The sequence below is a fragment of the Varanus komodoensis genome, unplaced genomic scaffold (genome assembly GCF_004798865.1).
Source record: "Varanus komodoensis strain SLA01 unplaced genomic scaffold, ASM479886v1 scaffold1, whole genome shotgun sequence".
Lineage (NCBI taxonomy): Eukaryota > Metazoa > Chordata > Lepidosauria > Squamata > Varanidae > Varanus > Varanus komodoensis.
The window spans coordinates 3,350,083-3,373,770 of record NW_025335268.1 but is presented as its reverse complement, the minus strand read 5'-3'; the positions used below and the strand labels follow the sequence as shown (position 1 = coordinate 3,373,770).

General features: G+C 38.3%; 1 protein-coding gene across 10 annotated transcripts in view; it reads left to right on the top strand.

Annotated features, from left to right (window-relative positions):
• Nucleotides 1-23,688, top strand: part of ESRRG (estrogen related receptor gamma) — a 637,351-nt gene that overhangs the window by 62,690 nt on the left and 550,973 nt on the right. For 7 of the 10 annotated variants that reach the window (XM_044426582.1, XM_044426315.1, XM_044426012.1 and 4 more), the window contains exon 1: nt 15,214-22,998. The exons of 2 other annotated variants lie outside the window; for them this stretch is intronic. The gene's annotated coding sequence lies outside the window, so the exon portion shown is untranslated. Of the gene's footprint in view, nt 1-15,213; nt 22,999-23,688 lie in introns of those variants that run through there. One more of the 10 variants, XM_044425845.1, reaches the window with a different exon arrangement.

Genomic DNA, 23,688 nt, shown 5'->3' with positions numbered 1-23,688 from the left:
TTTTTTTTTTTTTGCCAGAAATCAGTGGCCCAGAACAAGAACTTCATAATACTGATAAACAAATGGGATGTTATAACAACAGTGAAGAAGAAAGAATGAATCAAATGATCCACTAGAGAGGGAAAATAATTATGACAAATTACAACAAGAAGAAATTGATTAAATAAATTAATATGAATAAGAAAGAAATAAGAATTTGCCACTAGCAAAATAGTCTGGGGGAATTTGATAGTCCTAGAAAGAATATTATGTATTTCATGGGGAATACCTGAAATGTATTCTTAAGGTAAACAATGGTTTTCTTTTATAGAAATATGGTATTGACATTTTTCTGGTTGCTTTTCAGTTTTTCCATTCTGAGTTAAATAACTTACAATGTGATACATTGGTGAAGTTCCACAATGATCATTCAGTTAAATCTATAAATAGTCAAAATTGAAATAATTACATCTTTTATGACAACTCTTTATCAAAAGCTTTTTTGGTCAGAATGCTGACTGAGGAAAAGTATTTATGTATTTAAAATACTTAATTTAATATATTAAAATCCCTAAGTGGTTCACATTAAAATATAAGAATACAATCACAATATCAAAGACTAATTAAAACTGTTAAAACAGTTAAATTGTACATAATTATAACAGTAAAACAGAATGATAACACAGTATCATTGAACAAAGAAAGTAAATTTAAATAAGTCTGTTTTCACGAGGTCTTGAAAATATGTCTTCACTTCTTCCTCTTGGAACACATGGGGGAGAGTGTTCCAAAGGATGCGTATCACTAAGGGAAACAAGGGTGCTGCTAGTGGTTATGTGGGTGCCATTCCTGGTGACCCCAAAACCAACCTTCTTCCCTGCCTGGTACAGACAGTGGCGGCAGCACCAGGTATAGAAGAGGAATGCTACTAGTAGTTGCATGAGGTGCCACTTGCTACTAGTAGTTGCATGAGGTGCCACTCCCAGTAACCAAACTTCTGCACCTGGTGCAGCTGGCAGTGGCTGCACTGGGCATAGAAGAGAAGCACTGCTTGCATAGCATATAAGGTTAAATTCTTGGAGAATGTCCAGGGAACACTGGGTGCATTCATCAGGAGGTCAAACTCAGGGTTGCTGAAAAGTGAATAGGAGTCTGGGAGCTGAGACCAGGGAATCTGGGAGATTTTTACCCCAAAATGGATTTCTCACACATACTTAATCATATTGCAGTGCCCCTAACTCCCAGCTCATGGATTCTCTCAGGACAATAACATGGTCAATAGTATCAAAAGTTGCTAAGAGATGGAGAACCCTGATCCATCCCTTTCCCAAAGAAGGTTGCCTATCAGTGCAATTAAGGTCAATTCTATCAAAAATGAGGCCTGAACCCAGACTGGAATGGATCAAAATAATCAGTTTCATCTAAGACCACCTGCAGCGGAAATGACACACTCTTGATCATTGTACCCTAAAGGGAAGTATTGTTAAAAGAATAAGGGAGGGTTTATTCAGGAGCAGCTTCCTTGAAGGTAGTGGGGGCCATAGCATTCACCAGTGGTGCATTTACTACAGTCCTGAACCAACTGATACACCCTATGGTTAGACTTAATAAACAAGGGATGAAAGAAAATGTGGTAATTCATACAGATGCAACTGTGTTATCTATCACCTCAAGAAAAGAGCTGGAATCAGATGTTACATTTAGTTCTTAATTTTTGGTAGCAGTAGGCTTGATGTCAACTGGAGAGATTCAAGTAAGTGCATTTCTGATGATCCATCAAGGTTTGAATACTGTGATTAGCTGGCTTTTAAAATGAGGGTTTATATTGTTTTTAGCCACCTAGAGATATCATGGGCGAAATAGGCAGCATATAAATAAAGGGTTGGGGAAATTTGGGGTTTCTCTTGAGTAGAATTCTGCTGATGGCAACTCAGGATCAAAGCCTAAGTATTTCTCAGTGTTGGGGACCCGAGTCAAGTTACTCATTCCAAGTCCAAGGCAATTTGCATCCATGACTGAACTTGGACTCAACTCGCAAGCAACAAGCAGATAACTCAACTCGAGATTTCTACATTTTTTATGACCAAGTTACTCCAGGGCTTGCCATGCAGCAGAAAATCCTGGAAGGAAGGTATGAACACAGCAGAGGCTGTGAGAGGGAGTTTCAAGGGGGCATGGGCAGGGTGAGGAGGAGGGGGTGTGATGGGGGAAGGGAAGGAAAGGGAAGGCCTTGGCTCCTCCTTTTTGGCAAGAGGAAGACAGTTGGAGGAAAGGACAAGGAGTTGGGCATGGGGAGGGGAGCTGGCCCTTGAGACTTGAGAAGATACTGGAGATTGCACTCAATTCCTTGCGTTGACTTGAGACTTGACTTGGACTTGAATGTAAAGACTTGAGACTTGACGCAAGACTTGGAGTAAAGGACATAAACACATCATTGGTATTTCCTTAGAAATTAAGTTTCAGGGATGTATTTGCCAGAACAGAGAACAATGTGTGGTCCTAATATTCTCTACCAGTCAGCAAAAGACAAAACTCATTTAAAAGTGAAGGTCAGTGCTGACTTAATTCTGTTATCTAACATGCATGAGTATGCACATAAATACAAATCAGATTTTTATGTATTTATGGAAGTATATAGAAATAAACTAACTTCCCTAATAAATAAAGTACACAAGGTACCCATACAGCAACATCAGCTATTCTGGTGACAAAATAATGGCTTCAACATAGAATTATTGGTTTACTTGGATGGTTTTGCAAAGGCTGGACAACCATGACATTAAAATTGGCACATGTTGGTTCCATATCATGTCTGACAAAATCTCCAAGCATAAAATAACTATTGTGGTCCAAAGTAGTCAAGCTGCCATCTCCAAATTGCTTATGTCCAGAGTAATCTATTAACATAAAAGAAATTACTTCTGGGTAGTCTGAGATTTACAGCCTGATTATGTGTTCTGTTGAGTTCACATAAGAGTGCACAGGATTAGGCTTAAGTATCTCTATTCTATGTCACAGTTTGGTGTAGTAGCCACTGATCATGTTGTATTAGGACTTTTCTTTTGCTACTGTATAGTGCTTTAAACAATTGCTTACTGCATGATTTTTAGTTTCTCAATCTTTGACAACTAATTGTCCCTTGAGGTCACAGAGCCAGGGATGAAGTTGGACTCACTTCAGTAATCATTACAGATAATATTTCATACTGTTGCACATCAAACTAAAGGATGTTGATTCGTGGAATTTTAGAGGCATGGGCTTTGTGGCTTAAGACACTAGGTCTGGTAGTAATTTACAGATTAAAATAAATGTTAGTCATATTCTTAAGTCATTAAACTGTATTCTGCATAGGCAAATAACAAAAATACTGAGAAGAGGTAGTATTACCTTAAGACATTATGCCATGGTCATCTCTATCTTTTGATCACGGACTGGTAACTCGAGATAAAAATATTCAGCATGTTGTCTTCACCATGTTCTGTCCTTTTATTGCAGTAACAATCCACACTTTTAAATTTTATTTTTCTAGACATTTGAACTCATATGGCACCTATTTTTTTTAAATGTTGTGTTTAAAGCATTTTAAATAATGGAGTGTCTTAAAATAACTACAGGTTAAGCAATCTTCTGGAATTTAAAATAAAAATAAAAATGCATCATGTATCCAGCAGACTGGAACATATTATAATGGCATTATGTCAAAATATAATTAGGATGAGTGTAAATTGAATGTTGCAGGTATTTAGAAAAGCAGTTGAAGACTTCCTTGTATTTGCAGAGAGGCAGATTTCCACATAACTATTGCAGGATTTTAGTATTCTCATTTAGGGTCAAGTGGTCAGCCTGTAATCACACTGGAAGACCAACTTTCTCTAGTGACTGCAGGCAGGACTAATCAGAAAACAAAGAGGATGGAACATTCCTCTTGTCCTCAGATTCTTGAAAGAAAGCAGAATCCATCTTGCTCCTGCAACTGTAAAAGAAAGTAGGTCCCTGCACTCCTCATAGGAGTAGAAGAATATTAGAAAAGAAAATCAACATATATGGACCAATTCACAAACTATTTGTATAAGACATGCACCTTCTGTATAAGTTTATATATTGTGTAAATGAAAGTGTTTTGAAAGACCCATACACTGATGTAAAAAAGATGTGTTTATGTGTCATTAATTTCTATGCCATTTGATCAATAAGAGCATTTATAATTTGCCCTCAACAGAGTACAAGGGTCCTCATATGAACAGGGCAAATTTAGCATCTGCCCAATAATGGAATGGCGATGGAACCAATTACCTAGGGAGGTCAGGGGCTCTTCCACAATGGAGGTATTCCAGAGGGAGTTGGACAGCCATCTGTCAGGGATGCTTTCCCTTGGAGTCCATTAAGCAGGGGGTTGGGCTTAATTGCCATATAGGCCCCTCCCAACTCTACTAATGTTTCTATGATTCAACAGTGTGCCTGAGAACATTTACTTGTCATTCCTTCCTGTGAGGTCAAATGAACTGCACTTGGGAAACATTTGTATCAGAGGAAACAACCTATCCTATACTTCTGACATTGGTTCAAAGGGACCAATGTGTGTCTATGTGCAGCACTCACAGAGATTCATCATGCTACCTGTGAGTTTCTGTGACTCTTTTTCTACTGTGTCTTTATATTGACAAACACTAAGTTAGCCTAGAATAAATGCTACCTTCTGATTTTCTTTCCAGAAGAAAAATTCTACATTTTTCTATTTAGCATAATATTATCAGGATCATGTAACACAGATAAGTAACCCATGACCATCTATTACCTAAAATATTATTTCCAAAACTTAGAAGGACAAAATATTTAGAAAGTAATTCCAAAGGATAGAATAGCAGACTAAAACCTGTTATATGAGGACAGGGCATGCTTAGTGGGAATGGAATGCTGATTGACTGTAGCAGGGAAGTGGAACATGGAACAGAGTACTTCAGAGAAGGAGTTTGCTAGCTCTGTGGAATTCTGAACATGAAATCACTATACCAAAAATTTGTATTTCTGGGTTATTCATTACACTGATTATATCAGCCTTCCCCTATGGGAAAGTATTTTGGAGTTCAACTCTGATCAGCTCCAACCAGTATGCAATATGGTAAAGGATGCTGGGAATTGTAGTCTAACGGGCACCAGATTATGAAAGGCTAGAGTATGCATCTGCAGTAAAATTGATGGCAATGTACCAACTCTTGTAGCTATTTGAACAGGAGTTGTAGATGGAATATAAAATATGATTTTTACACTATCTGTTAAAATATACACTTTTATTTGGTCTTCATTTCCCAGTTAAAAGAATTTCCAATTACTTAGTTAAATAATATATTCCTCAGTAATCTCATAGTTAGTACTACTTTATAGTTTGTGCTTTGCTCTAAACAGGAATTCACAGCAGCAGCTTGGTGAAAAATAAACACCCTCTTGTTTCCCTTTGCTCTCAAAAAAAGGAGCAGGTAAGCCTGCAATGACGTTTCTGTTTTTACCAAAATGGACATCATGGTCTATTTATAACTTAATTTGTCTTTCCTGACTTTTTAAAGTGATGTTATAGGCTTTATGGTGTATTATGTTTGAAAATCTTATGTTCTAAATGTGAGGTCCTGGGTTTTTTTAAAGCTGGCAATACTTAGCAGCTTTGGGTTGTTTCAATTGGCTGGATGAATTGGTTGGCATGGGGAGGGGAAGGAGATGACTACCACTTGTCATTCTTCCCAATTAATAAAACCTGCAAAGTAGTCAAGGGTGTCTATTATCAGTTTCCAGTTTGTGTGTGTTTGTGTTTGTATACGATTCATATCCCCCTTTTTTCTTAAATAAACTCAAAGCAGCTTACATCATTCTCTTGCTGCTAGCTACAACAAATGCCATTTCTCTGCTTTAATATATATATGTTTATTTGTTCGTTCTTCTTTAACCCTACAACATGTCAAAATTATTCCTTTGGTATTATATGTATAAGTTATTCTGTCTCAGAGAATGAGACAGAATGTTATAAGTTTGTTTAAGAATGTTATAAGAATGTTTAAGTTATAGGTGTAACAATTGTCTCAGAGTGCTGAATAAAGAATAAAACACTTAAATACAAAATGGTATATATAAAATTAAGTTACACACGAAAATCAAGAAATAAAATATTAAAGTAGACAGAACAAAGTTATACCACCAAATGCTATTTCAAAGCTAAATACTAATAGCACTAACTACAATTATTTACTGTACCAAATAAACATTTTATTATAACACTGAAGTAATAGGCTTTACCTGACTCCTCCTACATTGTTCATTCGTTCATTCATTCAAAAGCTTTTCTAACCAGTCCCTACAAATGTCTCAGGATTGCTTACAATAAATGAGTAGAATAAAACAAACACTAACAGTTAATATACTAAAACCCCAGTTAAAATCAATTAAACATTAAAATTGTGGGAAAATATAAAGGTTTTTGCCTGATGCCAAAAAGAAATTCCATGAATTAGACAGTAACTGAACAAGAAAGTTATGTATAATTATGACTGGTCTTGGTAAATTATCCATTAAAACTGGAATCCCTTCCCTGTATATCTGATGAAAAGATATGCACTATCCCAACTTAATTTATAATGCTTCTGCTATCTGGATGTAGGGGCAAGAAACCAAATCGGGCCTGCAAAAATTGTGTAACAGCAACCCAAACTTAGTTTACTAGCCATGTATATAGTACATATGATACTTGCAAAAACTAGTTGATTTCAAAGACCAAGGAGCTCCAGGAATTCCAGGTGCATTATCATACATGGCTCTTGGGAAGAATTTAGCATTGTCAGTTACAGTTTATGCAGGTCTGGGGTAAACAGATTACTGAAGCCTATTCCTGAGTGCAGCTTTTCTAGAAGACTCTGCAGCAGCAGTCTATCCAAGTATTAATTGATATGTGTAAGTACGAAGAGGTCCATCACAGAACAAGAGCTGCATGGGGTTGATCATGAATTGATTAACCATGTATTTTGACATTGTAGTTTCAAATAGCTGTCAATATTTGCATAAGATAAAATTAAATTGGAAGATGTGAAATGCTAGTTAATTTAAATAGCTTAATGTGAAACATACACTAGATCTTTGTTTTAGGAGCAAGATAAAATGTTGGCATGCCTTTATCACTCAGAAGCAACCATTCCAGGGCCTGGTTCATTCAAACATGCATCTTTTCATTTGATTTCCCTACAGTTATTAATGCACATGCAAGTTTTGTTAGCTGAGTGTGTCAATTTAGTCAATTAAAAACAATTGATCTTAGCATGATTTTGATCATTTTTATGATCTATTGTATGCAACCTTGTTTTATGTAATTTATTTATTTATTTCTATTTCTATGCTACCCCCATAACCCGAATAGTCTCTGGGCAGCTTACAGTACTAGACATAAAAACATACATACATTACAATAAAACAGTTATGAATAAAAGATAAACCATAAAATAATAGTACCTCAATAAAATATACTCATGTGCACCAGCAGACAAAACCAACAAATTAACCAAAATTAAATTAAGATTTTAAAAATCCATAGCAAAATAAAGCATTAATTAAAATTGAATTAAGTCAGCCAAAAACTTGTTTAAATAAAAAAGTAATTGTTTTTGGTTGCATGCCATTGAAGCAGGCTTACCAAATAAAGTTCAAATACCTTTCAGGTATGTTCTTATGGAATGTGAGAATGAGAATTCCCTGCTTAATGCTGAAGAAAGTTTCTTCCCTTTCTCCAGTAACTCCAGTCTGGATAGTTGTTCCAGCAGTGCTAATCGTAGGGGTTGTTTGCCTAATAACAGACATAAGTGGGTGCACCAGCTGCAAAATCTGCATGCTGCATGTTAATCATGGCTTCTGCACCCAATTTACCTTAAACAATAACCTATAGATCATTTAAATAAATAAAAATTAAGATGTTCTGGTTCATATGTAATGATCCTAGGTTGCCAAACTAAGATCTAGCAAGTTAGGAAGTAGTATCAGATACTTATCCCTCATTCCTCTGTGAGTGCTGGCTTCAGAACTTAGGAACATAAGAAAAGCCATCCTTGATCAGACCAAAAGCTTATTTAGTTTAGCACTCCATACACATGGTGGCAAACCAGCTGCCCACAGGATCCCTCAAGCAGGATGAGTGCAAGAACTCCACCTACTCAAGCTCCTCAGCAACTGGTGCATACAGCCATGCCAAGTCTGGTCAAGGAGAGAGAACATAGTCTGCAAGGTTAGTAGCCACTGATAGCCTCCTCCTCCTCCATGAATCAATCCAATTCCCTTTTAAAGCCATCCAAATTAGTGGCCATCACCACTTTATGTGGCAGTGAATTCCATGGTTTAACTGTGTTGTGTGAAGAAGTACTTCCTTGTATCTCTTGTAAACTTCCAGCCAATCAGCTTCATGGGAAGACCCTGAATTCTAGTATTATCAGAAAGGGAGAAAAATTTCTCCTTTCCACTTTGTCCACACCATGCATTATTTAAGAGACCTCATGCCTCCCCTTACTCACCTTTTTATAAACTAAACAATCCTAATTGTTGTAGCAGCTCCTCATAGAGGGGTTGGTCCAGCCTTTTGATAATTTTTGTTGCCCTTATCTGTACTTTAATTGCCCTTCCCTGTAATGTCAATCCTATTCATTTTAAAACAGTGTTTCCCATTGTATCTGAAACAGGAAACTCCAGATTAATATTGTTCTGTTAACCAGAAGTTTTAGCCATAGTTGTTCCCAATCTAAGATCCTAGTTTGAAAAATGATTTTTAAATCAGAGTTCCCTGTTTCTGCTATAATGGTAAATGCCAATTTAAATAACAGGGTTGAGTTGTCAAACTTGGTGCAGGGGAGGACTTAGAGGAAAGAGAGGGGGAAAGAGTATCCAGGCTGTACACTTACTCCCAAACTGCTAATCCATCTATCTCTAGTTCTATCTTTCTTATAAACGCACATATGCAGATCATCACTGGATAGTGCAGTCTTTAGGGAACAAACATGGTTATATGAACTAGGCCTTTATTGTGAACACAGTTATATTAAAGATAATATTCTTGAGGCTTCAAAACCTTTTTACCAATAGAAGCAGATTCCATTTATTTGCATACATGTTATCACTATTCACTGCATTTGTATCTCATCTTTCGTCCAAGGACCTCATAGTAGTGTTCATGATTCCCTTTTACCCTTTCTGTTCTCACAGTAATTCTGTGAAGTAGGTCAGGATGGGAGAGTATAACTGGACCAAAACCACCCAGTTCTTATTTAACTCCAGTCACACTAACCATTATACTGTTAATGTATACACACATCAACTATATAGAGAAGGACTTGATGATTTGCGCTGCATGCAGATAGGCCCAAATTTGGCAGGGCAAACTCTCAAGCAGCAAAGCTGGGAAAAACATCAGTTTAACACCTTGGAAAGCCTGTGCTAGTCAGAATAGACAAGACTTGGTTGATGGACTGATAAACTTCATAAGTTCACTGAATTGAAGATGTGTTTATGTAGGCAGATTACCATGTCCCAGATTTTTATAGGAGATAATGCTGTATGGGAGAGGCACTGCTATCCCATGGATCTCATTTTCCACAGAGATAAAGCAATGCAAATCTCTGTGACACAGGGATTTCTTTCAGTACTCGTGTATCTCCCACTGGATTGGGTTATGTCTGAGAATGAAAATAAGACTATACTTTTTAGTATGAATAAAATGTTTACTCCTTAGAATATAGAATATGTTTACTTTAAAAACAAACCTTGCAACCTAGAGCTTTCAGGAATGCTATATGCTGATATATTGTCAAAGTCTTCACTTAATTGATCATCCTTCCTTTTTAATGAACAAAATGTATTCATCATCTTTCCTGTATTGTGAATAAACTATTCTATTGTGTTTTTAGCATCAGATCTGAAAGCACCTCTCTCACTTATAAGTCTTCTACCACTGTCAGGGTCAGACATTTTACTGCCTCAGTGTTGCCTCCTTTCATCCCACCTCAGCTCAAGTCAAGATGCAGCCATGTTACTTTGGGACCTGAGAAAGAAAATCTCACAAGTAGGTCTGCCCCTTTTTGGCAGTAAAAATGCAGCAACAGAATATTAACTAGCCATTTGCTGACCTTTCATAATGACTACCAAAATCAGTTAGAATGTTGTGGCTACCTCATTCTGCCTAACAAAAGGACCACCATTGTTAATGGATACAATATCTTGGGCTTTCTTGGTGAAAGGAAAAACGAGGTGCAAATATCTATTTGGTCTCTAGAGCACGGTATGCAAAAATGCACTTGTTTCTGTGTCATATTCTTGTTAAGTGAGGATGATTCTCATATGTGTCTATAGGCTATATTGCTACTTACAGTAATTAAGTAAATAAAGGTTCATGTTAAGAACCTTCCATCACTATTCATAGGGAGGGCTCATTTGGGTTTATTGTTTACAATCAATATGCAGGCAAACACTCCCCAATTGTTCCTGGTGTGAGTGGGAATGATTAAGCAAAATACAGGCTATAGTTGGTTAGCATGATAAGAACCAGGAATTCTGGTTTGTATCTTCCCTGACAAGTCAGAAAAGTAACTCAAGAATAAGTGTGAGTTGTTTCCCTGGATTGTTGGGGCAGGGGTCCTGGTTTCCACATTACACTAAATAAATCACAAGCAGAAGCCGGAGTCCCCCTAGAACGATAGATTATTAGACTGGACGAAGTGGGTCATCAGGTGGATTCAAGTGAAGCCATAATGAAATCTTACCATTGTGGTCCTGTTGTGTCATTCAGTTCTAGTTCTAGAGTTCTTGCATGGTAGGATTTTTGAAACCAGGGAGGGAATCAACAGTCTGCTCTAAGTTTTCAACATTTCACAATGGCTTCTCACAATGGTTGCTGAGACCCTAGATCTCCATTTTACCAATGTTGTAAACAACAATGTTGTAAACAAACAGAGCACCATAAAGTCCTCTGGCAAGAGGAGCCATGGAAATGTCCACGTCTAGCTTTTGATATCTATCTAGCAACGGAGACATCATTGCTCGCTTTATTCCCATTGGGCAGGAGATACATTTGACTCTCCAGTGCAAAATTACATCGAAGGAGAAGACAGGAAACATAGCAAACTTGTTTATTTTCATTTAATAAGAATATCTGTGGAGACTGTAGCAGCTGGGAGCAGCCACAGACATGCAGGAACACTTGGGAAAGGGTACGGAGGTGGAGGGGATCCACCTTAGGATTGTAGCAGACCAATCAGGAGGCGGTGGCTGTGTTCCATAGGCAAAAACAGGGAAACAACAGGAATGCTGCTCCTGGGGGCTGCCAAAGTGCATGGTGAGGACAGAGCAGGGACACGGCTGCTTGGGCAACCACATGATCATCTGGCCTGTTGGGGCAAAAATCCATGTGCCATGGAAAAAGCACATGGTTGTTTGTCATGTTACATGAACCCAGCCATCATCTCCTGGTATTTTTAAAATGAATAGGATAGATAGGATAGTAGGATAGAACTGGGAAATTGTTGGAAGATTACGAGCATTTATTGGGTAAATTCTGGGTTGTTTAGGATCAAACAGCTCAGATTTCTGGGCTTGGGCATCAGGATATGGAAAGGGGATGCTCTTGGATTGCTGACTGCAGTGAAACCAACAAGCATATGAGAGACAGCATGTTCACTGCTATCATCTGAGTAACTCTTACATACAAATAACTGGGAGCTGTTGCATGCTAACAGGTTGTTGTGTTGTTGTAAGTTTTGTATGCCGTCCTATTATACAAGATCTCAGGATGGCTTACAATATTTAAAAACAATTAAAACAACAATTTCATTACTTTGATTACATCATCAGCCGGCTATCCTTGTCCAGTTTTTGTTCCTTTGAGGGGTGATTCATCACTATAACAGAAGCATAAACTTTCCTCAAACAGAATTGGCTCTAGTGAAGAGACTAATACACATAGTCCCAAGAAATGGCCCATTTACACTTAAAATCTTAGTTTATCATTTCTGTGTCCATACTTTTAAAAAATCGTAAGTGATTTTTTTCCTGTTGCTGCTGTACTTGCCAGATTTGCAAAGGCCAGCTCCTGTGTGTGTTGCTAGAAGTAATTAGTAATGGTAAGGAAAATTTTAAGGACCTTGCAAAGTCCCAAGCAAGGCAGCTGCTTCAGTATCAGGCACAGTAGTGTTGCTGATGAGAAGTCTGGTGATCAGCAGCCTGGAAAAAATCCTTAGGCAGTGTGGTCTGCTGATCAGCTGGGTTATGGATCAGCTGAGTGGAAAGTAGAGCTGAGGAACTGAAACAGGAGCAAGCCTCAAGCCGTTCCTGTGATGCTGCACACAATACCTATTACAGCTGTATCTCATATGACCAGGAGTAAAGTTGTTCTGGATCTTGAATAAAGCAGTAAATTCCTCCCAGGCTTGGAGAATGTTTGACAACAATTGTGTTAAAGGTTCACCTTGTTTCTTTCCCGTCATTTTAACCTGAACTTCTTCAGCTTAAGTTAATAAGCTGCACTTGTATGTTTTCTTTTCCCACACACTACATCCAACCCTCTGACTAGTTTGTTTTCAGGAAGAGCTAGCTCAGTTCTAGACTCTAGTGACTCCTAGTGTCTGCATTTTGGGCAAATACAGAATTCCCATAAAAGTGTGGATCATAAAACAGCTCAGTGTACTTTCAATAAACTCTCTGCTGTGCTTTAAAGCATAGGGAGACGTTTTTCTGTACATACTGAATCACACTTTTATTTTTGTAATATCCTCATAAAGCAGTGATGCTATGAAATTTGGACTCAGAGCCCACTGGCACCCACCCTTACACCAGCAGTATTGCTTGGATTTTCTGATAGCATGTAACACTTTAAGTTCACTTAGCATCATATCTCATGCTCACAAAATCCTGTTTTCCTTAGGTATCATTCTGTAAACGATTTTGTTCAAATGTATGCCTTATTGATGCATTATTATTCCCACTTTATTCACTTCAGTTAGATAGTGCTATTTATAATGTAACTGTGTGCAAATTATAAATTGATCCTATATTTTTAAATCAACCAATGTATTCAGTGTCTTAAAATATTTGTTTCAGTGAAATCTATGAGGCACATTGCAAAAAGTAAACACTGTGTGACAAAGCTTGTGCTGACACAACAGCTAGAAAAACAGTTACCTGTTGATCCCTGTTACTAAATAGCTTTCCTGTAAAACCATTTCAAGATGGGAATGGGGGTATTGTATCAGCAGTATGGTCTGTTTCAGTAGCACATAGCCAGTGGTCATTTTGAATACTGAAGCTATAGCAGGCAGTTTCTGTGTCTTTATTGTGACATCCAACTGGTGAAGATGGGTTGTTGGGATGGTTAACCCCATGGGCATAATTAAGCCTTGGTGGGCTGCAGTGCTAACATATGCTGGGACAGTGACTGACTCAAAGTGAGTTTAATGGTTGAGTAAGGATTTAAATTTGGGTTTTCATGACCCTGGACTAGCACTCTAACTAGTACACTAAGAACTAGGTCTTATTTTATGACATATTCTGAAGACAACTATTTACATTAATTATCTTCTAGATATTTTGAGCATTCTTTCCTTTCTTTCAACCAGGGGCTCTAACTCAGTGATAAAGAATATTCTTTGCATAGAGAAGGTTCCACCATATCGCACCTGATTGTGGCACTTGTGTTTCACTGTCCCTCAGTCAAACTACCTAACAGAAGTGTTATGCAGATAAAATCGGAGTGTGGGAAACGATCTCTATCACCTTCAGTGTTTAGGAGACTTACATCTGTTTTTTTAAGTATAATTAAAATTTGTACATCAAAGGAAGATAGGAAATATACTTTAATTAAACCAACTCTGTTTATGACCATGTCTTGTGTAAACTGGTAACACAATGTGTTTATAGCTATATGAAATTACAGCAATAGGAAAAAAAATCATATTCATTGAGATCCCAGGAATCACTGTAGTCCTACATAATCATGTATGCATGTATTTGATTCATACAGGACACTGTGTATAAGTTAGCTGTAATTTTTTTAAATCTATAACACTAATTTTAATTTTTCAATCTAAAATGCAACCCAAAAAACCTTACACCTAAAAATAGAAACAAATACAATTAAACATACAATTAAAATATTTCTTACAACACAGTGCCCCCCACCCCATCGACCAATGTACATGTTACAGTCAGGAAAAATATATATAAAACCCTCATTCAAAAATTTCAGGACATTCCCCGCTTCCAAAATTGTAATGATTCTTTCAAAGGCTTGAATCCTTTCCGCCTTTTAGACACATAATTAATACACCCCAAATATAATTACATTTATTTTTCTTTATGTGCCTTTACTCAATCTCACATGTTAATTTGTCATTAATAGCTATATTCCAAACTTCTCTATACCAATAAGGCAATTGGAAATAATACTATACAGTGGTACCTTGGCTCATGAACCGAATCCATTCCACGACTCTGGTTGTGACCCAAATTGGTTGTGACCCAATTCAAATTTCCCCATAAGATTCAATGTAAATAAGGTTAATCTGTTCTGTAACTATTTTTTTTAATCAGAAAAATTTGAAACAAAGTGACAAAGAACAAAGTAACAAAGTACTGTACAGTACAGTGGAGAACACTAATCTAGGTGGGGGGAAGGTTATTGTTTCAAGGGAGAGTCCCCTTCCATAAGGACACTGGGGAGATCTCTTTCAGGGGTTTCCTCTCTTCTTTGTCTCTTGGCTGCAGGGTCAATTTTGGTGAAAAATCTGTGTATAGTCACTTGTTTTTTTCCTGGATTGCATAACCCTCCGGAAATGAGAGACCACGTTATCATTCATCAGATTCAACATTCTGTTACAGTTATGTTGGGGTGGTGCTTCTCAAAGAAAGACGGGTGCAATGTCGGCCATCTCCCTCCCTCCACCAGCATGATCACGGCCATCTCCCCACCCCGAGTGAGATGATGGCCACAATTGCAGTCGCGTTTGTGCAGGGAAGACGTGCATGATTGTGGCTGTGCTGTGCTGCGTCCATCTTTCCTGTAGAAGCGCGCCCGTGATCACACATGTCTTCCCTACACGAACGCAACTGCGATCGTGGCCATCTCCTCACTCAGAGGGTGGGGAGATGGCTGTGATCTTGGTTGCCACCCAATGTGGAGTTCGTGACCCACGTCAAAATTTTCATGATTTTTTTGTTCGCGATCTGATTTGGTCATGAACCAAAGCGTTTGTGAGCCGAGGTACCACTGTACTTTCCAATTCTTAGCTATAACTAATCTTGCTGCAGTTATTAAATTTGCTATTAATTCTTTAATATTCCATTTTTTTTCAAATACTGAGAGTAATTCCAGTACATATGTCTATATTAAAACTTAGTATTTTACTATGCTCGTTAAAAACCTCTTTCCAAAATTGTTATAGATTTAAATTTATGAATTATGAATTTATAATTAAATCATTATATATTCACATTCCCACCACATATGGAAACATGTGCCCTATTCACGAACACTTCGCCAACATAAATTGGAGTATTTGTTATCTATACAGTTCAACTTCACTGGAGTTAGAGACCATTTCCATATAATCTTGTAAAAACTTTCCATATTCTTACTGACATACATTTTAACATCCTTTTTGTCCAAATATTTTTCCAGTCTTCATTACTGATAGTCTTTCCCAATTCTTCTTCCAATGGTGCTTTAAGTGAATCATATTGATCCTGTTCTTCTAAGAATATCTCATAAATTTTACTACTATCCCTTTCATCTGCATATTCTATTGTTTTTCCTTTTCTTTAATTATAAGTTCAAAAATTTATATACTTGACTGAGCTGTAAGATAACTGCATTCAGAAATTTTGGCACAGCCACCATATCTGCAAACTTGTCCTAATGTTTCTTCATTACTTTTTTATTTCTGTGATCATATTATACAATCACTGGCCAGAAAATGCTGTAAGTTCAGTCATAGCCTTATATCTGGCCAGCGGGTATTTTTATTTTTGTTTTTAGAACTCCAGATAAATTTACTGTTAAAAACAGTGTTTTCAACTTCATTTTCAAGATCATGCAGCATGGGAGATGCTTGAGTATCTGGAAACATGTTCAAAGCCCCACTGGGCAAACTGACCTATTTATATGGTTTTCTTGATTCTGCCTTTTGGCTGCAATCTTCAGTATACTTGCTCATCAGGAACAAACTCCATTTTTCTCAACATGTAGTTTTGGAAGATTTTTATATATTTTTGTTAATTTGCTGAGCCTTGTATATAATTCTATACAGGCATTTGAAATATCTACATTTTAGTAGTTATTTGCTGGCTAATTGTTGTCAAAGTGTAAGACTTGCATTTCTTTTAGCATGTTCAACTCATTTACAGTGTACACCTGCATATAATGTGATCCATAAACATGTACCCTTTCTTGTGTATAGTATAATACACAGCATGTAGATTATGCAGATCAGCTGTTTTTATTTTGGACGTACAAGTGGAGTTCTTTGAAGACTGCTGTAAAATGAAATTTGAAATACCATATGCATATAGGCAATCTAGGCAAATTGCCTTCAGTAGGAACGTATTTCCACTTTGTTGCCAAATTGAAGTCTAAACAGATCCATTTATATTAAAATATAAATATTTTATCATAACTTTCACATATAAAATAGTTTGACCCATGTATTAAAATTATTATAGAAACAGCTGGTTTCAAAGGAAAATCATTTATTCAGTTTTTAAAATATTAGTATTTTTAAGTCTGCAATCTTAAGAAGATGTACAAATAAGCCAGCCATATAGCATTCACTTTTGTAAGTCAATATGATTCTCTTCTGAATAAACATGCATAGGACTTCACTGCATGTTTTCTTACATGTGTTTTCTTACCCTATTAGGTAAACACTAGCAATTCCAGTATTTGTCATGGTTTAGGCAAAGGCTGTTCCTGACATGAAAAAGTTGGCTAGAGTTAGGTTATATAATTCTGCTTATAATACATTGTTCAGAAAATGCAACTACAAGAAAATTGTTAAGTTTCCCTTAGTTATTTTTGTGGCTTGGCCATTTTATTTTTTTAAAATATATTTATTCCATCTATATCTGAGGCAGATCTCTAGACAGCTTACAAAGAACCAAAGCCATAACAGCACATTAGATAAAACATAATTTTCAATATATAAAATTATACAGTAAAAACAATTCTGTATAGTCTAGTAAAAATTATTCAACAATTAAAATAATGGGTGAATAAAAAGGTTTTGGCTTGGTGCCGAAATGAATAAAGCGTTGATGCCAGGTGTACCTTTCTGGGAAGGAGATTCCATCGTTTATGGAACTGTTTCATTTTTTTTAATGTAACAATTTTCAAGTGTTCCTTCCCATCACTTGTTCAAAACAATACATCAAACTGTATGATGAAGACTCAACACTTTGATACTGCTTCTACATTTTGTTATTTGAAATTAGGATGTTCTAAAACACTCCCATTATATGGCACGATTGCATTCTGCAGTTAAATGGCTTCTCACAACCCAGTGACCAGTATCACTACCATTATACTGATGAATTTGAAGTGCAGGTGCTTGTCATGTCAGCAACCATAGTTATAGCCCTGTGAAAAGTCCAAAAAAGTAGGCAACTGCATTGATCCATAATCAACAAATCAGTTCTAGCAATTTGCATCTCTACCAGCAGCAGGTCTTTTAGAAAGCTAATAATTAATTGCCCATTCAAGATCCAACCAGTCCAAAATATTTGGATTACAACAGGGATAACTCACAATATATTTTGATGGAGCAATCTAATTTCCCCTCACAGCTGCCGTGAGGATTACAGTTAAGGTTAAAAAAAAGGGGGGGGTGGAAGCTTGAGGGGACTGGCGGGTGGCAGATGACATCATCATCCCTACTAGTACCAGAGCTTCAAATCTGTGTGCCCCAGCTCCAGTATAACTGACTCTTCACAGCATATACACTAGATGCTATTATGCTACCTTCTATGAAGTGCCTTAATTGTTCAGAGAAATTTGCAATCAGTTCTTTTTTTTTTTCTTCAGTAAGATTTGGCAGCAGCCTGAAAAGAGCATTTGGAATTCATACGTATGAGCTGCAGAATATGTTACAATTATCATAAGGATAACCTGACATGGTCTTCCTGAAGTGACTGATCTGACACCTTATAGTAATGTAGAAAAGCACTTACTACATTGAGTTCTGCCATCATTTTACAAATGATCCATCCATGTTCCTGATGGTTATCATGAAGGAAGGTGGAGATGGAGACCCATAGTGTGATGGAAGAGAACCACAGAATAAGTAGTTTACATCTCATACCTGGGAAGCACATCAGGTTTTGATGAAATTCCTGTAGCATTTGTGTGTGTGTTCTAGTGCTCCTGTTTCAACAAGATGCTATATGACAGATTTAGCAGATTGTGCATCAACAGCAACCTGCTTTAGGTGGAGTGACCAGAACTCATAGAATCATAGAATAGTAGAGTTGGAAGGGGCCATTGAGTCCAACCACCTGCTGTTGCAGGACACCATGTTACACCAACCCACTCAGATGGCTGTCTAGTTTCTTTTTGAATGTCTCTAGTGTGGGAGAGCCCACCACCTCTCTAGGCAGCTGGTTCCACTGTTGTATTTCCTCTGACAGTGAGAAAACTTTTCCTGATGTTCAGCCTGAATCTGTGTTGAACTGTACACAGCATTCCAAGTATAGTTGCACTATATAGGGAATATTATACAGACTGTTGTATGGTCAGTTCTTTTCCCAATTATGCTTAACATGAATTTTGCCTTTTTCATAGCAACCACACTGAATTGAAATTCTTATTAAGCTGTCATCACAACCTCAAGATCTCTTTCTTGGTTAGTCACTGCTGGCTTATATCCTTTGGCATAGGAGGACCCACTGAATTTCACCTTATTTTCAATGCTTTCATTGTAATATTATACCTCCCAAAAGCTGAGGATCTCTGGGTGGTTAAAAAAAGTTAAAAACAAACAAGAAAACATTAACATAAAACAATAAAACCACAGCAATTGCAACTGATATTCTGTGTTTTAAATTTCTATGTTATTCATTTATTTATTCCTGTTCTGGATCTATTTTAGTTGGGTCCAGCTTTTGGCAGAGAAACAGCCTTGATCACCCTTCATGATGACTTATGTTGGGAGAGATACAAGGGCAGAATTATCTTGTCGATTCTCCTTAATTTCTTAGTGGCTTTTTATGCCATCCACCATGGTATCCTGTGGTATGAGGAGGGAGTGGTGTGTGGGGGGTGCTATATTACAGTGATTTTGCTTGTACTTGGATGGTTCCATGGAATTTCCACTATGCATTTCTTCAGGGGTCAGTTTAATCCCTCATGGTATTTTTTGGGAGTTATTGTGATGGAATGGTTAAAAGTGCAGGGCTGGGATTTAGTCATAGAGGTAACTGGGTGATTTTGGGCCAGCCACAGGCTCTCAGCCAAACCTACCTCACAGGTTGGTTCTTGCTGTGAGAGAAGGAAGAGAACTATGCAAGCTGCTTTGCTTTCCTTAAAAATAAAAAGGTGGGGTATGAATATAATAAATAACTAAATAACTTCTACATAAAACTGTTGAGTACAATCCTCAGGATCGTACCACTTTTGTAATGTGTTTCCATGAGTAGATTTATGAAATGTAGCTCTATTTCTCCGTTGCATCTTCAGCAGGTGAGTCTGACTATGTGCTAGATTAGTGCCTTGCTAATTAGTGTATGAGGACTGAAGTTCAATCCATTACAAGACTGTTAATGGGTGGTCCTTCTTGAAAGTTCAGGAAGATAATGTTCTACCTGTTTTGTATGGAGTTGCCTTCCTCCTGAAGCAACAGATCTGTAGCTTGAGAATTCTCCTGGAGCTACCATCGTCGTTTGAGGCTCAGCTGGCCTCACCTCCATGGAATGTCTTCTGCCAACTTTGGCTGGTGGCCTAGCTATGCCTCTGTGTGGGACCTTCTGCATAGAAGTAATATGCCGTACTACTGAGCCATAGCTGTGTGCTAGGTACTCTTTGAGATTTCATCCAGTTACTGAGCCTAAATGTCACAATCCATGTATTCACCATGTCAAAATATTCCTAATTGTTGGGCCTTACTCAGAAAGTAAAAATGTAAGAAAAAAGATATACCTATTCAGAGAAGTAAATAGGAGAGAAGCACAAATAAAGTGGAGGTGGTCTTCATTGTAAACTACATACCTCTTGTCACATGTTTAAATAACAGCTTTCTTTGTTGTAGGAAATGCTGGCTAGGAAAAAAAAATCCTGACATGTACAAACAAGTCTTTGGACATGCCTAATGGAACCTACTAGACTGGGGTGGGGAATTGCTTTAAGCCAAAGGCCAAACTCAATTTTGGAGACACTCTCAGGGCCTGCATTACAGTGGTTCATAGTGGCACGGGCAAATGGTGATGGATGAAAGTAAAAGGTGCCCATTTTATTTAAAGCTTCAAATATCAGCATGTTGTAGCTTAAAGCTCTTGCTGCCAGTACTTAAGATTTAGGAAAGCCATTCAAACTTAGAATAGTGGATGACACACATTGGCTTGGAAATGACCAAAGATGAGTGATTGCTGGGAAAAGAGATGTATCTCTCTGGAGAACCCAATCTGAAGGGTTGCAAAGGAAACCCAGGACGGCCAGATTTAGATCCTTTGGCTGATGATTCTTGGTGGGGGTTGTTGAGAGAACAATGTTGGATGATGAACCACTTTGATAACTGATAAAAACATTGTATAACAAATAAGATTTGCCCACATCATTAAAAAAAACAATCCTATGCTTATTTTATAACAGCAACTGATTTTGGATGTTATAAATAAAACATTTCTGTTACAGAAAATATGGTGACTAAAGCCATTGGGTTCCAGCATTGTAATGCATCTCAGGTATTTAATTGCATTATTGTAATAACTGTTTAAATATTTAACATAACAAAAGTAGTTTCAAGTGATTACATACTGACATTTTTGGAGCTGGATGAAAAATAAAAATGTGTGTCCCAAATTGGGGGTTCCCTTTTGTTCCCATTGGGATATCGTGACTCTTGTAATGAAAACACAGCAGACAAACACACAAGGATTGGGATAGTTGAATGGGGAAGTGGCAGAAAGAGAAATCACTAGGTTCAGGCAGGGTCCATCCTCTGGATATAGGTGTTTTGATTCTATCTTGGCTGGGGGAAGAGGTGCAAATTGTAAAACATGGGTGGGATCTCCAAATAAATGTTGGTGGAATACTTGCACAAATCGACAGAGTCTGATATTATTCGTATCTTTTTCAGGGAGGATTTGCTTTTTCCCTCCCCCAGCCCTTCCCCTCTCCTCAGCCCCTTCAGAACAGCAGCAAAGAAACAACACAGGCAGGCAGGCAGGAAAGCAGAATCAAATCAATGCAAATATAACCAAGCAGGCAGTTAATGATCACCATGATTATGCATATAGGATCTTTGTGGCTTTTTTCAACCTATATATTAAAAATATGCATGCAAGTAAAGTGCACATACCAAGTAATGATCTCAGTGAGAAGGGGTGGGAAGAAAACCCTGGCAGCTTCCCCCTTCTCCTGCCAAGTTATCATTGAGAAAACAGACAGGCAGAGTGACGTCCTGGGTCAGACGGAGTGCGGATCGACTCTACCAAGGAAACAGGGAGGCCCATGCATCCTTCGGGTGCCTACTGCTGCCTTTCTTCCCCTCGCAACCCGCTTCGCCTGGGGCGAAGCAGCCGTTCAAATGGACCCCATGCTACGGGGAAGCTCGCGGATCCTCGGGCAAATGCTCGAGGAGGTGGCCTCGGGCTGCCTCGGACAGGCATCTCCCCCCCTTTTCCGGCTGAGGTCGCGGAAGCCCAGTTAAAGGAGGCGTGTGTAAAGATTTTGCAATGTCCCTGCATGGTGTTGTAGACTTTCCTTGCAAAGAAACCGGCTTCGGCTTCTTTACAATCCCAGACGACTCACCTGATTAACCCGCCTGCGGTTCTGCCCTGACCAGGTAACCGAGTCCAGACCTTATATCATCATGCACATCTAAGAACTAACATTGCATCTGGGGCATTTTTTCCCTTTATGCTTCTTTTTTTCTTTTTATATTGGAGAGACGAGCAGCTGATAGAAGCTCTGTGACACTCTCCCCCCCTTCCATCTTCAGACCTCGTTCAATTTGACTTGCTTAGGAGTCAGTTCCTTTTCATAGAAATCACACGGTCTAATCAGCCAACCTGGCATTATTGATTTCTCTCCTTCCCCTTCCCCAGTTCTTTGCCATTTTTTTTGAAGGATAGGGTAGTTTCTCTCTCTCTCTCTCTCCCTCTCTCTCTCTCTCTCCGGTGACAGATTCGATTCCCGCAGGTTTTGTCCTGTTTCTGCCCTCTTCAACCTTTCCTTTCCCCCTCTTGTAAAGGGGATTGATTGATTAAAAATAAAAATAAACAAAGATTAGTGAAGCGGGCCAGGGTTCAAGCAGCCAGAAAAAGGAGACAGGTCCTTGGCTTTCAAAGATAGAAGGGGCAGTGAATAAAAAATATTGTGCAGGGGTAAGGAGAGGGAATTGGCAAGGTTGGAGTGGCAAGACTTGACTTTAAAGCTGTTGCCAGTTTGGTGTGCCTGCAGTCATAGCTGTGTTTATTATTATTTGCTGCCGCCACCGCCTGGAGTCCATGCGTTGTGTGTGTGTGTGTGTGTGTGTGTGTGTGTGTGTCTATATATATATATGTGCGTATGCGCGCCTGTCCCACCTCTCCTCGATCCCCTTTCAAGGAGCTCAGAAGTTCCGCACTCCTTCTCCAGCTTTGCCAATCGGCTTCTACCTTTGCTGCCTCGCCTCCTGGATTGACAAGGGCAGCGCGATCCGTCCAAGGGAACTCGGTAGATGATACAAGAAAAGCTCCGTGTGGCGCGAGAGACCCGGGAAAGGGACATTAGCGCTTTTCCCGCCTCCCCTCTCCTTCGTTAAAACACTTTCTGTGAGTGATTTACAAGAGATAAATAGGCCTGCTTGCCAGTGAACTGTTAGGAGAAAGATGATCATTTGCTCTCTGTCTATCCATCTTTCTATCATCTGCTTCATAACTAATACCCATTCACCTGCGGTTTAATTTGGTTTTGTTCCTTGGGGCAGCTTCTTTAGAGGTTATCATTCTGTCTGTGCTTGCTGAGAAGTAAGTCCCAGTCCGTGCAATTTACTCCCAGCTAAAGGTGAACTGGACTGCTCTGGAAAGACTTTCAAATAGGACTTACTTCCAAGTAAATATTTATAGGTTTGGGCTGGAAAAAAGAACCCTGCTCTGTGTACATTCATACAAACATGCACTCTGTGTGGATTCATACATTGCACACACACAGAAGCACAGAGCCTCAGACAAAATCAAGAGGTAGGCGTGTCTGTGGCATGTAGCTTGAGGTTCTCTTGATCATGCACCTTTCCTTTATCCAGAGGCATGCTTTAGAGCAGCGTGGAGAGCATTTGTATTGCAAAAGTTGCAGCTGCAGGTAAATTGATATATTGGCCACACTGGATTCACTCCGCCCCCTTCTTTTGATATGCACTGTGTATCACTTGCACCCATTTGTACCTGGCTGTCTTAAATCTGGGAGGCAAGAGAAAAGCAGGACAGCTGTATCTCTAAGGAGGAGAGTAATTTGCTACTTGTCAG